Below are 13,279 nucleotides of genomic sequence, written 5' to 3'. Positions count from 1 at the left end.
TGCATGACAGCTGGGAACAGATTAGGTGTCACCTGTAGACAGCCGATGTCTTAGCCTGGGTTGAGCCCTAAAGCAGAGCTTTAGACTTGCAAGAAGTTAGTTTGTTTGCAACTGTGGTCCCAGGTATTGGAAGTGAGGGAACAGGGCAGGAAGGACCCAGTCCTTACCAGTCGGAGCTCCGTCCTGTAGGACCATCTTCTGAGATGCAGCTTCACATCTGTCCTCCCGGGGGATGGGAAGGGAGAGCATCCCACCATCAGCAGCTGTCCCTGCTGGTGGCTCCATGGCTGTGAATCTCTCCACACTCAGCTATGCATGTGCAAGGGGCAGGAAGGCCCCTGCATGTGGGGAAACAGCCAGAAAGGTCTGAGGGATGCCCCGAGGTGGGAGCAGTCCCACTGCGCCTAGTGGAGCTGGATGAAGACTGTGAGGGGATGTGAAGGGTTGAAGTGATGGGAGGTGACAGATAGGAGGGGTGCAGAGGGAACAGCTTGGGTCATGGTGCCTGAGCCCCCCTGCCCTGCATCCTCCTGGGGTGCTGCTCAGTCTGGTGGGAACATCACTATGAAGTGACCAAGCTCTTGGTGTTCTTTAGCCAAAGGGAATGGGGGTGCTGGGCCTATCTAACCACAAACCTTCTCCCCAGGAGGACTGAAAAAGCTTGACTCTCTTGGGGAAGAGGGCTTCCCAGGTGGCACTACTGGTAAAGAATCTGCCTGCCAGTGCAGAAGATGCAAGAGATATGGGTTCGACCCCTGGTTTGGAAAGTTCCCCTGGAGAAGGAAATGACAATACATCCTAGTGTTCTTGCCTGGGAAATTCCATGGACAGAGGAGCATGGAGATCTACAGTCCATAGGGTTGCAAAGAGTAAGACATGACCCAAGCGACTGAGCACACACTCCGTCTCTGCACGTAGCCGCCCCTGTTACCAACATCTTGCATTAGTGCAATACCTTTAGTACACCTGATGACCTCTTAGTGTTAACTAAAGCCCATAGTCTACTTTGAGTCACTCTTTTTTTTTGGCAGAGTTGGGTCTCTGTTGCAGTGCAAGGGCTTCTCTACTTGTGGTGCACAGGCTCAGTAGTTGTAGCTCTCGAGCCCAACTTATGATTAAGTTAAGCAAAACTTAACCTACACTGACTGATACAGTTACTAGCAGGATTGTTTTTAATTTATAAAAAAAAAGGAGTGATCTCTGGAAGCCAATATGGGTTCACTTAGAACAAGTCATGCCTGACAGATGCCTTTTACTTATTTGATAGATTATTCTGGTTTGGTAGAGTGATAAATCAGAAGAATTCTGTAGCTATAAGTGTAACTGCCTTTCAGCAAGGCATTGATAAGATTATTTCTCATAAACAATATGGAGAAATGTAAGCTCACTGATAGCATGATTAAATGATTTTATAACCATCACAGTGATGAACCAAGGGGGATGCTAATTAAATGCTGCAGATGCCAACCTACAGAAAGGTCTCTAGTGGTATGACACAGGACTCTCCCCTTGTCTCATTCACATTAACATTTTTATTAATGATTTTTTACAAGGTCTTCAAAGATGTGCTGATCACATTAAAAAATGATACCAAGCTGGGAAGAACAGTTTGCTGAATGATGAAATATTTTTGGCAGAACATAACAAGATGAAATGTGCAGAGATCAAACCACATCTCAAAAAACCAGAAGGACTGGAAATGGAAGATATAGATTTATAACGGCACGTGTGGAAAAGACAGAACTTGGTGGACCTTGAGCTCAGTATGGGTTATTATTAATTGCCAATATTCACTTCACACTCACAATGTACCAGACACTCCGTTACGTACTTTACACAATTACCTCATTGTATTCCTCACAACGACCCTGGTTATTTCATGCCATGCTTTGCACAAGAGTTGCATTCATTGAATCTCCTTATGGAAAAAGATATATGCGTATATATATATATTTTTTCCTGTAAAGAAACTTCCAAGAAGTCGAGTCCAGTCATTCTGAAATGTGATGTTTTTTATCCTTTCTTCTTCAGTGTTTCTAACTTAAGGATTCAATTTAATTCAACAAAGTGTTTATTGAGCATCTACTATGTATCCAACATTTTTCCAGGGGCTGGGAATTGATGAGTGAATAAAACAGATAAGCTTCTTTCCTCCATGGAGTTGCCCACCTGTGTGGGAGACACAGAACAGTGAGCCTCATAATTTTAGGTGGCAATACATTCTTCGAAGATTGCAAAGCAGGGTGTTGGAATAGAGTGACTGGGGGAGGTTCATGCATGATCAGTTGTGTCCGACTTTTTGCTACCTGTGAACTGTAACCTACCAGGCTCCTCTGTCCACGGGGTTCTCCAGGCAGGAATACTGGAATGGGTAGTCATTCCCTTTTCCAGGGGATCTTTCCAACCCAGGGATCGAACTCAAGTCTCCCGCATTGCAGGCAGATTCTTTACCGTCTGATCTACCAGGAAGGGGCAATCAGGCAGAGTAATCAGGGCAGGTGCCTCGAGGAGGTGAGCAGAGCCCTGAAAGATGAGAAGAAGCCAGTTGTCTTTTCCAAGGAAAACATTTCCTCTCCCTCCACTTCCTCTTTGATTAGAGACCAAGGCACTTGGGCAGAATGAATATACGTGTATGTATGGCTGAGTCCCTTCCAGTGGTGTTCACCTGAGCCTATCGGAACATTGTTAATCGCCTGTACCCCAATACAAAATAAAAAGTTAAAGAAGAAACCAAGGTACTTGAAACTTCCAGTGTAAAGGTGTGGGTTTGATCCCTGGTCCGGGAGCTAAGATCACTCACGCCCCGGGGCCAAAACAAACGAACAAACAAAAAACAGAAGCAACATTGTAAGAAAAATAAAGCCCTTTAAAAATAGGCTAATGATAATTTAAAAAAAGAAAGAAAGAAACTAGGCACCAAGAGTGACTATAGAAAAGCTACTTTTTGAGTCAGGGCAAGAGGAGAGATTCTAAGAAGCTTTCAGATGTCCAGCTTTTTGTCCAGCTGGCTTCAAAGCAGAGCCTTCCCTGAGCCCTCGAACCTGGCAGGTGCCAGGGGCCTCATCCTGGGCCAATTCTAACAAACATACAGAAAGCAAACAGACAGACAAAAATGTATAGAAAACAAATCTCAAACAAGGGTATCTTTCTCCAGCTTGGATTATTTTTGCAGCTTTCGAGTTTTCCCTGTACGTTCAGGAACCCTGGGAAATGATTTGCTTAACAAGAGCATTCGGAATTTCTCAAAGTCTGTTTTTTTAATAAGCAGCTTTGCCTTTGCCCTTGTTTTTCTCTCTTTGTTTGGCTTTTGAGCAAAAACTTCCTACCCACTGTGATATTTTCCCCATGAATAGCTAAGTAGGCTAGAAAAACAGTAGTCGGAAATAGGGTGGATAGCCAGGAATCAGAGTAAACAGCAGCCTGGGAACCTCCCAGAAGAGCCAGGATCAGCATTCCAACCTCAGCTCATGTCAGCAAGTGGCTCCAAAGCCAAGGTGGCCATTTAAGTTCCACGGAGGGGATCCCCTTGCAAGATGCCACTTAGCTCTAAGTCCCTCCCGTAGGACAGTGGCAATGGCAGACGCCTTGCTTAGCACGTCCTGTAGGGAACCAAGAGAGACACACATTTCGGAACCATCTGCCGTGAAGTTGGAGATAAAGCATCTTGTATCCGCAGTCACTTGAGGGACAGTGGCTGATCCAAATTTACCCAGCCATACCCCATCTTGCCTGCATAACAGTGACTTGAATTTGAAAGGATTAAAAGAAGCCCATGGAAATGGACTTTTTTCCCCCCTTTTTGCTCTTTATGTATGTAGTTTCAAATTTTTATTAGAGTATGGTTGATTTACAATGCTGTGTTAATTTCAGGTGTACCACAAAGTATATCAGTTGTACATATACATATAGCCACTCTTTAAGATTCTTTTCCCATATTGGTCATTAAAGAGGGCTGAGTAGAGTTCCCTGTGCTATCAAGTAGGTTCTTCTTAGTTATCTATATTATACATAGTTGTGTGTGTAGATCATTCCCAATCACCCACTTTCCACCCTGGCAACCATAAGTTTGTTTTCGACATCTGTGACTCTATTTCTACCTTATAAAGAAGTCCCATTGTACATTTTTAAGAGTCCACAAAAGAGCAATTTATCTTTGCCTGTCTGACTATTTCACTCAGTATAACAGTCTCTAGGTTCATCCAGGTTGCTGCAAAATGGTATTATTTCATTCTTTTTTATGGCTGAGTAGTATTTTGGAGAAGGCAATGGCACCCCACTCCGGCACTCTTGGCTGGAACCTCCCATGGACGGAGAAGCCTGGTAGGCTGCAGTCCATGGGGTCGCTGAGAGTCAGACATGACTGAGCGACTTCACTTGCACTTTTCACTTTCCTGCATTGGAAAAGGAAATGGCAACCCACTCCAGTGTTCTTGCCTGGAGAATCCCAGGGACGGCGGAGCCTGGTGGGCTGCCGTCTATGGGGTCGCACAGAGTCAGACACGACTGAAGCGACTTAGCAGCAGCAGCAGCAGCAGCAGTATTTCGTTATATATATGGATCACATCTTCTTTACCCATTAACCCAGTTTGACCATTTCAGTTGCTTCCATGTCCTGACTATTGTAAACAGTGCTGCAGTGAACGGAAAAGAAAAAAATCATCTCTGAACCACAAGGGCTGTGAAAGGTCAAATGTGAAGGGAAGCATGTCAATCATGCTTTTAGACAATTTGGGGGGAAATAAACATGGAAAGTTAAAGAAAAAAATTATTATTGGTTATTTGTCTATTCTAAGCATTAGCGCAGTTACCATACTTTGGTAAATGAAAATGAACTTACCTTAATTTTAGTTTTATCATTTTAGATTTATGTTTCAAGATAGAGTTCCAATCAAACCTCTTTTTTTTTGTCAACTATTAATCTATCATCCTTTTTTCCCTCTTGTTTTTAAAATATGAAATTTGCAGTCCCCTCGTCCAGTGGCTTGACTTTAGATGCCCCTGTTTGGGAACCTGATGCCTTGGGAAATGAAGCCCTCTGTCCTTCCTTTCCTGGGCTTGTGGGCCACCCTGGTGTCACAGAGAGAAGAATTTCACCCCCCTGGGCTGTGTTCCCATAGTTGACATCTAGACACCACTGAATGGAGATCTCTGTCTTCTGGATTCTTCTGCGCAAAGGAAAAGCCCTATACTTCTCGTCTTCTCCATCTCTTCTATATGGGTCAGGTTAGGCAGCATTAGCTGCTGTAACAAACAATCCCCATTTCTCAGCAGCTACAGAGCTATCAGCAAGCAGGCTTTTCTCTACATAGTCACTCAGGAACTCAGGCTCCCTTATCCTATGGCTCCTCCCTCCTTTAGGTCCTTTGAATCCCCTCCCTTCAGCCAGTTGTCGGAGAAGGAATGCCGAAGTTCTATGGATTGGTCTTAGATGTAGTACACATGGATCCCATCCACAGTCCAGTGGCCACACCTAACTGCCCAGAAGCCTGGGGGATACAGTGCAGCCTCATCCCCTGGAGGGCATCCCATGTGGCACTAGTGGTAAAGAACTCACTTTCCAATGCAGGAGACATAAGAGATGTGGGTTCGATCCCTAGGTAGGGAAGATCCCCTGGAGGAGGGCATGGCAACCCACTCCAGTATTCTTGCCTGGAGAATCCCATGGACAGAGGAGCCTGGCAGGCTATAGTCCATAGGGTTGCAAAGAGTCGGACACGACTGAAGTGACTTAGCACACACAACTCCTGGAAGGAGAGCAGGACTTCAAAACCGGTGAGCCTTAGCAATTTGGCCACGCTTACCTGTATTTCCATCTTCTTTTTAATATCTCCTTCCTGTTCTTGTTCATCTCAGCTAAACACTGATGTGTCTAGCTCAGGCATCCTTGTTCACTCAGATGTACCAGGTAATCCTTGCCTCATCCTAAACCGCTGTTCAGTTTGCCAACTTGCTGAAGGTCAGAGACAATTTTAAAGCTAAATGAGCTTGTGTTTCACACGGGCATATCTATGTGCACAATGTTTATACAACCTGAGCAAAAAGTAAACAACGTGGCTAGTGGCAGAGAGACACAGTCTAGCTTCCCTGGTGGCTCAGCTGGTAGAAGAATCCACCTGCAAATGGAAGACCTGGCTTCAATCCCTGGGTTGGGAAGATCCCCTGGAGAAGGAAATGGCACCCCCTCTAGTACTCTTGCCTGGAAAATCCCATGGACGGAGGAGCCTAGTAAGCTACAGTCCACGGGGTCACAAAGAGTCGGACACAACTGAGTGACTTCACTTTCTTTCAGTCTAGTTTGAGAAGCTACCCATCCATCCATCCATTTGTTCAAACAATAATTAATGAGCCCACCGTACACAGAGCCTTGTGGTAAGTGCTGTGCAGAAAGGGGGGAAACAGTATAAGTCATACGCTCTGCTTTTGCTAAGTTTGTAATCCAATTGGGGAAATAAGAACTAAACACACAGGAAGCCAGCAAAAATTCCAAGTCCGTGCATGTAGAGACAAGAAGGGGCCGTCCGGAGTGAAGGCAGTGTGGGCCTGCTTTGCACACGCCTGTCTCCCTCCCCCCACAGGCACACAATTTGTTTCTATAGCCAGTGGCTTTCTTTCCCCGCCCCCATGAGTTTTCCTGTCCTTCACCTCCAGGCTTTCACAACCGATCTCTTTCACTTTTTGTCTTCCAGTTCCTTTTTCTTTCTTTTTAAAAATTATTTCTTTACTTTTCTGCATGGCATGTGGGATCTTAGTTCCCTGACCAGGGACTGAACTTGTTCCGTGTTGGAAGCGTGGAGTCTTAACCACTAGACCTCCAGGGAAGTTCCCCTATCTATTTTTCTCTTGTCTCCCTTTCTCTGTTTATTTCCACCACCACCCTACTCCCCTCTGTCTCTCTCTTTTCATTCTTCCCTATATAAAGAGCACTTCAAGATTTGGTTCAGCTATTTCCAACAAAATCTACATTTCACTTAGTCTAAAACTTACTAAAGGCATAGATAAGAACAGGACACTCAGAATAGACATGTGGTTTTGATTGTTGGTTCTGCCACTCCCCAGCTGAAGGGATATTACATTGTAATTTTTTATAGAAAATGTCTTCTATTTTGAATTGAATATGACCCTTACTGCTAATAAATCCTGTGTTACATTATTAAAAAATAAAGAGTACCTCAAGTTTGTGGTGGCCTCAGGGACTTTGCACCTTCAGTGTCCTCTTCAAGGAATGCCCTTTCTCAGACTCTACTCAGGGCCAGCTCCTTTTCACCCTTCAAACCCACCTCCAAAGCAGCTTCCTTGGCTCTCTTCACCAACCCATCAACAGCAGACCCATCCTGGTTATTATCTTCCCGTCATCCCATTGTATTTGTATAATATTCATAAGTCTCTGAAATTATCTTGATCAGCTATTTTCTCTCCCATCCATCTCCAGCCCCGACTAGAAATTACATAACAATGGGGACCAAGCTTGACTTGTCCGTGGCTGTATCCCCCATACCATGCATACAGCTGGTGCTCAATTAATAACTACTGATTGAAGAGATGGGTTTCCCAGGTGGCGCTAGTGGTAAAGAACTCACCTGCCAATGCAAGAGAGAAGGCATAAGAGACAGGAGTTCGATCCCTGTCCCCTGGAGGAAGGCATGGCAACGCACTCCAGTTTTCTTGTCTGGAGAATCCTATGGACAGAGAAGCCTGGCAGGCTACAGTCCATAGGATAGTGAAGAGTCGGACACGACTGAAGCGACTTAGCACACATGGTAGCATGATTGAAGACACAGAGGATAAGAGTTCCTCTCCCTTTCCCTCAGTGTCTTGAGACTACATGGAGAGCACTGCTGAGCCTCCCTCTGCCCACGCCACACCCTCTCAAGAGTCTGGTACCCAGACTCTGCCTCCCTGGAGTTCCGGGGCATCATGCCAGGAGCCCAGAGTCTTTCTTTGGCTTCCTACTCAATGCCCCTGGTCTCCACTGTCAGCTGCAAACCACACAACCAGAAAATCTGCCCGGACTTGTGTCTTCCTTGAGAAATGAATGCAAACAGTATTTGTCTGCCCTACGCTGCAGTGTATTCACCCCAGGGCCCTCTAGGAAGGGAATACAGGGCCCCTGGCAGCTTGCCTCCACCCTCAGTCCCTCTGAGGCACAGAGAAATAGCTTGGAGTTTGGCAGGAGCTAGGAAAGAGTTTTGGAGAAGGCGATGGCACCCCACTCCAGTACTCTTGCCTAGAAAATCCCATGGATGGAGGAGCCTGGTAGGCTGCAGTCCATGGGGTCACGAAGAGTTGGACACGACTGAGCGACTTCACTTTCACTTTTCACTTTCATGCACTGGAGAAGGAAATGGCAACCCACTCCAGTGTTCTTGCATGGAGAATCCCAGGGACAGGGGAGCCTGGTGGGCTGCCGTCTATGGGGTCGCACAGAGTCGGACATGACTGAAGTGACATAGCAGCAGCAGCAGCAGCAGGAAAGAATTTTGGAGAAGGCAATGACACCCCACTCCAGTGTTCTTGCCTGCAGAATCCCACGGACGGAGGAACCTGGTGGGCTACCGTCTATGGGGCCGCTTAGAGTTGGACAAGACTGAAGTGACTTAGCAGCAGCAGCAGCAGCAACAGGCGGAAAGAGTTTGTTCTCTCGTCTGCATGCCTCTCAGCTACTCTTGCCTCCTTTTGACTCCACCCAGGCTAGACTTACTCTTATGTATGTTGTGTTTTTTTTTGAAAAAGGAAACTTGCATTTTTATTTTTTAAATTAATTTTTTTTTAATTTTAAGTTTTTGGCCGCACTGTGCAGCATAAGGGATCTTAGTTCCCTGACCAGGGATCAAAACTGTACTCCCTTGCATTGGAAGACAGTTTTAACCACTGGACCACTGGAGAAGTCCACTTATGTATATTTAATGCACACAAGTGTCCTTTCTGCTTCTTTATTCAGATGTAGAGAACAACTGTCCAGTTAACGAGTATTTGTCATACTGGCAAAGTGAAAATCCATTGTGATTTTTGGAGGAATTTTCTCAGTATAACAACTTTTTCATTCCCACTCCCCTCAACCGTGTGTCTGAGTGCATGCGTGCTAAATCGCTTCAATGGTGTCTGACTCTTTGTGACCCGATGGACGGTAGCCCGATAGGCTCCTCTGTTCATGGGATTCTCCAGGCAAGAAAAAATCAAGAAATCATGTTTATGCATCATGGATCTCGGCAGACATATTCACCAATTCACGTAACATCATGCTTTCTAGTCAGAGAAAATCCTTTGAAACCGATTTAGATGGCGTGCCAAGTTTGGGAACATTTTGCCTCTCACAGATTCGCCAAGCGAGAGGCATGAAGAAGGGGCAGCTTCCACAGCTTTTAGTCCGCTGTGCGTGCACCCTGGGTCCACATGCGTCAAGCCCTGAAGATGTTTCTGTTTAATTTTAAGCGCAGCTTGAGAGCAGGAAAACCATGAAACCCTAAAAAAAAAAAAAAAAAAAAAAGTGGTAACAAAACTGGTACAGAAAGATGAATATACTGGGGGAATTCTCTGGTGGTCCAGTGGTTAGGACTCCAAGCTTCCAATGAAGGGGGCATGGTTTTGATCCCTGGTCAGAGAACTCAGATCCCTCAAGGCATGCAACTCGGCCAAAGAGAAAGAGAGGGATGAACGTGTTAGAGGAGATTTACTGATGGTAAGTCCTTGACTAACAACTCTGCTTCCATCTACCACCGGCCACTCTTGCAGGGACGGCAGGCTTTTCCTACAAGGGGCAGGGTGGGAAACATTTTAGGCTCTGCAGGTCGGAGGATCTCAGTTGTTGAAGCAAAGCATAATTTGCCCTGGTATCCGTGGGGCTGTCACCGAGCACACTGCCTCTCGCAGATGAATCGACTGGAGTTTGTGGAGGTTAAGGCTTGTCAGAGACAGGATATCCCCATGGGTCAAAACATCTTTCCACAGATTCCGGATGAATTACAAAGAGAAAGATAACTTTGGTGGTGCACCACCTCAGCCAAGTGACAAGATGTTTGCCTGATCGACAATGGGACAAGCTGCCCCGACGTCCCTTCCGCTGTTAGTGCCACCACAACAACCCTGTGAATTTCCTGCGGGAGTGTTTATGTGGAGTCTAATCGTCAGGGAGCGATCAAACTAACGCCGACTGTGGGACTTCCTACAAAACGACTGGCCTGTATGCTTTGGAACCATCAAAGTCTAGACAGACATAGAAAGGCACGGGATTATTCTAGAATAAAGGATGAAAGAGAAATGACCATTGGGGGTGTGAAGTGACTCATACTCTTGTCTGAAAATGATGATCAAAGACTAGAAAGGTCTGAGATCTCACCCTCCCAGCCAGCTAAGAAGGTAGCCTGCCCCTGTTGCCTGGGTCCTGGCAAAACACAGAAGACCCTGGGACCAGGGACAGGGGATGTTACTACTCACAGTAGCCAGAGTGCCGGCATTTCTTTGCCATTTTCCCCAAGCCCCGGGTCCCGCAGGGCCACTCAAAGAAGGTCAAGTGTCGCCTGTACGCATAGTGCCTTGCTTGCCTCATAGTAGGGAGCCCTGAGTGGGAGAAGCCCAAATACTTCATAATGGACAATAAGCCTGCCTGGTCCCCCCGCCCTCCAAGAGAGGTATTACCTTTCTTTCTTTCTTTTTTTTGCTGCTCCATATGGCCTATGACATCTTAGTTCCCTGACCAGGGATCGAACCTTCACCCTCTGCATTGGAAGCTCGGAGTCCTAACCACTGGATCACCAGCAAAGTCCTGATATTATCTTTCCTACACTGGATGGTAAACATGCCTACACTTTGCTTTGGAGGGAGACCCTGTCTCTACCTTTTGGAGCTGTACTCCTCACAAACATCCTAGAAATGACAGTCCAGGCAAAGGGCAGCCAGAGCGTCTGCTCCCAAGATGTGCAGAAATACAAGAGACCCGTGGAAATGGGCCCCCAGCAGTGACAGCTAGGAACACCGAATGCTTGGGCCCCAGACTGAAAAAGAAAGCAGTTCTCTAACATCGTTGGGATCATTGGGGGAATTTTTTTTGATATATACACACTGCTATATTCATTTATTTATTTTAAAATTTTGGCTGTACTGGGTCTTTGTTGCTGCATGTGGGCTCTCCAGTTGCAGCGAGCAGGGGCTGCTCTCTCGTTGTGGTGCACATGCTTCTCACTGTAGTGGCGTCTCTTGTTGGGGAGCACAGGCTCTCAGTGCTTGGGCTCAGTAGTTGTGGCACACGGGCTTAGTTGCCCTGCAGCACGTGGATCGAAGGACCAGGGATTGAACCTGGGTCCCCTGAGTTGGCAGGGGGATTCCTATCCACTACACCACCAGGGAAGTCCAATGGGGGGAATTTTGAGATGAGATCGAGATTCTGTAATATCATTGTGTTAACGGTTGAGGTATGGTGGAGAAGGATATTTGGGCTTTCGTGATATTATTCTTTCAGCTTTACAAAACAAAAATTGGTCGGGGACCTGGCTTCCCCAAGAACGCGCAGCTGGCCTGGGGCCGCCTGCCTTCTCCTGACTTAAAAGACTGTGTTTTTACTACACCCTGTCACCGATCTTATCCCTGCCCTGCTTTAATGAAGTGCTCTGAAGACATAAATAGTTTTTTGTTTACTCAAGCCTGGGAGAAGCTGGCAGAAAAGGCCTTTTCAGCTAAAAAGCTCCTTAAAGCCCGAAGGTGTGAACCAGTAAGTTAACAGCCGCGAAAACCCTTTCAGCTGTGTGCGCCTCTGCACGCGAGTGTGCAGTGATGCAGTCAGCTAGAAGGAGAGAGGCGAGAGCTTCTAGAAGGAGAGAAGCAAAGAGCAGCAGGAATTGCAAGCTAGAAAGGCAGCCCACAGACCCTTAGAGCAGTTTAATCCTCTTGCTTGAGGCACTGAGCATCCTGAGGCTGGACCAGACTCATCCGTTCAGAGGTCAGCAGAAGGATGCAATCCCGGGTCCAGATATGCTCTGGCTGCATTTTGTCCCCATGTCCCTCACAGGGCTGGTTGTCAAGAGCTGGGCCTGGCACGGACGCTGGTCTCTGCCCTCTGTGCACAGTCCCTGACCCCCAGACAGACAGCTGCTGGGCCGACACAGCCCCAGGCTCACAGGATTCGCTAAAAATGAAGAAGTGAGTCACTGGTGGAGCTATGTCCCGGCAGGGACACCTGTGGCCCAAGCTGGGCACCGAGCAAGGGGGCCATGGAAAAGCCTCTCAGGCCAGATGGCCAACAGGGGCGGACAAGGCTCTGCTGGCCGGGCTGGGCCGGGCTGTGGCCCAGACGTCATTGTCATTGCACATTCAGCCCTGGGCCTCTCACTGAGAGCCAGCTCCATTGGATCCCATGCCCTTGGGGACAAATCGAATGGGAGAAACAGACTCATAGACAGAGAATAGACTGGCAGTTGCCAAGGTGGACAGGGGTGAGGCAGGTGGCTCGGGAGTCTGAGCTGAGCAGATGTGGACTAGTACACAGAGGATTGGTAAACAAGGTCCCACTGTAGAGCACAGGGGTCTCCATCCAATACCCTGTGATGGGCCAGAATGGAAAGGAATAGGAAAAAAAGTGTGTGTGTGTGTGTATGTATGTATCACTGAATCAGCAGAAATTAACACAACATTGTAAATCAACTATACTTCAAAAAGAAATCTATTGGGAGTTGTCTAGAGCTTATGATAACAAAGCAACTGTTTCTCAACTTCTCTGCCCTCTGCCTCTTTGCTTTTTTTGTTTATTTTTAATTTTTTTTGTTTGTTTTTGTTTATCTTTTGGCTGCCTGGCATGTGGAATCTTAGTTCCCCAACCAGGGATCGAACCTGAGTCCCTTGAATTGGGAGCTTGGAGTCTTAACAACTGGACCGCCAGGGAAGTCCCCCTCTGCCTCTTCAAACTCCACTTAGAGTCCTGGTGGCTACCTTCTAACACCAAATAATGTTTGATTACTGTTGTTTCCTGGATTCCCTACAGATAGATAATATCTATGCACTCTGCACGTAAAAGATAAGGATTTAGCTCACATTTCACCTCCTTCTCTTAAATATAAATATTAAAAAAAAAAATATATATATATATACACACACACACACATATTTTTTTTCTTTTTTGGTAAAGAATCTGCCTGCCAGTGCAGGAGATGCCAGAGATGTGGGTTCGATCCCTGGATCGGGGAGATGCCCTGGAGGAGGAAATGGCAACCCAGTCCAGTATTCGTGCCTGGAAAGTTCCACAGACAGAGGATCCTGGTGGGTTACAGTCCATGGGGTTGCAAAGAGTCAGACA

Source organism: Bos grunniens, chromosome 17, assembly GCF_055505025.1.
Source record: "Bos grunniens cultivar Pamir isolate PY7600 chromosome 17, Bosgru_T2T1.0, whole genome shotgun sequence".
Classification (NCBI taxonomy): domain Eukaryota; kingdom Metazoa; phylum Chordata; class Mammalia; order Artiodactyla; family Bovidae; genus Bos; species Bos grunniens.
This window is presented reverse-complemented; position numbering follows the sequence as displayed.